Source organism: Myotis nattereri (genome assembly GCF_964212035.1).
Source record: "Myotis nattereri genome assembly, chromosome: 11".
NCBI classification, from domain to species: Eukaryota; Metazoa; Chordata; class Mammalia; order Chiroptera; family Vespertilionidae; genus Myotis; species Myotis nattereri.
In genome coordinates this window covers 80,685,849-80,689,714 of record NC_138086.1, presented here as the reverse complement: position 1 = coordinate 80,689,714, position 3,866 = coordinate 80,685,849, and positions in this window count along the sequence as shown.

Genomic DNA, 3,866 nt, shown 5'->3' with positions numbered 1-3,866 from the left:
GAACAAATGCACAGTCACCTAGGTGTGGATTTGGTGACGCGGCTAAGACACCAACACACCTCGTTATACGGCCAGTCTCTCAGTGAAGGGCAAGAAGGATGCGTGACCTGGTTCCTTCATGCCCGTCCGATGGCGGCTTACACCTCAACATCTCAGAAAGACCTTCCTCCACGGACTCTTCTGGAAGCAGCCCTAACCCACCGCTCTGCTTCCCCTCACCCTTTATGTCTCCTGCCCAGCACCTGCTGCAATTTACAGTCACATGATTTATGATTTGACTTTTTTGTTACAGTTGTCTGCCGGCTGCAGTGAATTTTGAGCGCCATGCTCTTCCTGCTCATCACCGACTGCCCCAAGCCCGGCTCTGTGCTTGTCCCATGAAAGGTGCTGAATCAGCAAACGATGGATGAGTCAAGAAATGTCAACAGGGAAGCAGCTACATTCCTTAGTGACGACATATCCCTTTAGAAGCTTGTATTTAGATTTAGGAATCCACCTTAGAAAGATGACTAAAGGGATGTTGTATTTTGAGAAGACAGGACATTTGGTAACCACCATTGACTGGGAAACCATCATGTGCCAGGAAGGATAATCCCCGCAATGACACAGTCCAGTAGATGATCAGTCCTCGCTTCACTGATGAGGAAACCGAAGTTAAGCAACTTTCCAATTGTATGCAATTCGTGGCCAAGTGTGGATGCAAACCCGAGGCCCGCATCTCATTGCTTGAATGGGCACAGCTTCAATCATCTTCCCTTGCTGAGGAGCTCAGGCCCTGTCTGGGTGCTGCACGGGCCTGAACCAAGAGCTGTGTTCCAAAGGGACTAATTAGGCAGGGAGGAAGGTCATGCAGATTAGGGCTGAGTCAAGTCTGAGAATCAAGACGGGGAGGCCAGGTTCAAAGGGCAGGCCTGGAATTATAAAAGAATCAAAAGTCAGGAGTCCTTTGAAAACAGGGTCTGAGTCATTCTCCAGCCCACTTAAGTCTGGCTTCCACCCCCCTCCCCCTGCCCCCCTCAGACTTTCCCAAAACAGCTCTCACTAATGTCACCAATGACTTTGACATTGGCAGATCCATTTATGCTTCATCGTGCCTGGCTCCTCAGTAGCATCTGACATCTGACCATTCACTTCCTCCTTCGTGAATCATTGTTTAGCCCTGGCTTCCCTCCCACCCCGCGCTCTCGCCTGCTCTTCCTCTCACCTATCTGTCTGCTCTATCTCAGTTGCATTTGCCATTTGATTCTCCTCCACTTTGACGATAAATGTGCGGGTTTTCAAGATCACGGTGAGATTTCCTATCTTCTGTCTTTCCGTCTTTATTCTCTCTATGTCAACTCTTCTAATCACTTTGCAATCCCATTCAATTCCAAGCAGCATCTGCTCACTGATGATCCCAGCTGTTATCGCTTGCCTGACCTCGCTCCTGAAGGTCAAACTCCAGTCCAACGAGCTGTGCACAATCTTCATGTGAAACACAGCAAGTCAAAACCAGACCCTTGACTTTTCCCTTCCATATACCCTTTCCTGTACTGGTGTCTATGAAGACTGCCACAGCCAACGTGCTGATCAAGGTCATCCCCGCTCTCGTCTCTCTCGCACACACCACATTCAATGCCTTGTACCTCTGGAATCGGACCCCGACCCACCACCTCCAGGGCTCCAAGCCAGGACCACGTCTCACCAGCCTGTTGTAATGGCCTCTTACCTGCCTTCATTCCAATGTGGACACAGCTGAGAGAGGGCCCACGAAGGACCTAAGTCAATCATATCTCTGTCCAATCTTGTAATATCCCCCCCTAATTTCTAGCAGAAGCTGAACCCCTGCCTAGGCCCTGCAGCCCCTGTCACCTCAGGACATGACCTGGAAGGGGGAGGGTCAGGATCCCCTTGGTGGGGCTGGGAGCTCCAACCCCTGCTCCAACAGGGAGAGGACTCCCACCCCCACCCCTGCCCCCCTCCCCACCAGTTTCCCTGTAGACTTTGAGGCCCTCCCTTTTCTGGGGCAAAGACACTGTAGGAAATCTAACTAATGATTTGAAAAACACACTTTAATTCTTTTTTTATTAAATCGATTGGGGTGACGTAGGTCAACATAAACATATAGGTTCCATGTGTTACAGGTCTGTGTATCGCACACTTTAGCAATGCCTCCAAGTCCCCAGGAAGGAGGGGCAAGAGAGGGCCATCTTCCCTGCCCTCCTCCTGTGACGTCGGAAATTCAGTCCTCCAGGTCTGGACCGGCCTCCAAGTCCTCATTTAAAAGCGAGAGATCACAAAACACACACACAAACAACAGAGTTCAGGCGAGGGGTGGGGGGGAGGTGGGGTCAAAAAGAGTAAAAAGAAGCAGTTACAAACAAATCCTTCTTAGCGAAATCCCGGAGAAGGGACTGGAAAAGTCAGAGGTAAGCACCTCACCAAGCACGGTCCCGGCCGGGGCCCAGAGCCAGTGTCAGCTCCTACAGGCTCAGGAGGAAGGACAGTCCAGCCCGGGATCTGAAGGCCGGTTCTCCAAGCGCTGCCTCTGGTCCCCGCAGAGGCCCGCAGAGCAGTGGGGGCCTCCGCCCACCGAGCTCTGCACGTGGCCTCCAAACCCCAGTGCGCCTCCCCAGCTGCTCGGAGACCCCAGTCTCTGTTGAAATCAGCGCCTTCTCCCACCCCTCCCCACGCAGGGCTCAGAGCGCCCGCCCTGGGAAGAAAGGCCATGGGGAGCTATTGTGCGCAGGGAGGGCGGCTGTGCAGAGCCCGCAGAGAGCCAAGTGCCAGTTGACAGACGTCAGGGCCCCTATTCGCCGAGCATCTGCAGGCCGCGTGGGTCCAGGCGGCCGCGCCAGCGCCGTGGCCATTCACTGCCCTTTTCTTCTTGCAGCTGCCACAGCAAACAGCAGCTCTTTAGAAGGTAAGGAGCCAGGAGGGCCTCCGCGCTGAGGATTGGACCCCTCACCCGACCCGGGGGAATGGCTGTTGACCTGTGGGTGGGAGGCCAAGGGGCTTCTCTCTGACTGTGGCGTGATTCATTGTATGTTTTGATGGTTCCGTGACCGTGAGGCCTACGAAGGACTCGCCGAGGGCCCGGGGCTGAGCCGTGAGCTGGGCTTGTGGCTCTGTCTCCTTAGACAACCTCCCGGGAAGAGAAAGAACGTTGTCGCTACAGCCGGCTCCCAGGCCCAGCACACGGAGCGCTCACCTGTGTGGGTTCAGGGTGTTGCTGTCCGAGGAGCACCCACTCCTGGCAGTCACAGAGGACACACCAGCGCTTTCGGTTGGAAAGACTGGAACTGTATAAAACATACTCAAGGTCACCCTGAGGTCATGGCGGTTTTTAGATCTCTGTTCATGTGGGTACCTCTGTCCCTTTAAGTGTGTGTGTATGTGTGTGTGTGTGTGTGTGTGTGAGAGAGAGTATGTGTGTGAGTGTGTGTGTGTGTATAAGCATGTGTGCCTGAGTGTGTGTGTCTGAGTGTTTGTATGAGTGTGTGTACAAGTGTGTATAGTGTGTGGTGTGTGTATGAGTGTGTGTGCGAGTGTGTGTATGTGTGTGTATGAGTGTGTGTATGAGTGTGTATGAGTGTGTGTATAGTGTGTGTATGAGTGTGTATGAGTGTGCATGTATGAGTGTGTATAGTGTGTGTATGTGTGTATGTATGTGTGTATGTGTGTGTACGAGTGTGTATAGTGTGTGGCATGTGTATGAGTGTGTGTACGTGTATGAGTGTGTATATGAGTGTGTGTATGAGTGTGTGTGTATGAGTGTGTGTATAGTGTGTGTATGTGTGTATGAGTGTGTATGAGTGTGCATGTATGAGTGTGTATGTGTGTGTATAATGTGTGTATGTGTGTGAGTATGTATGTGTGTGTGTACG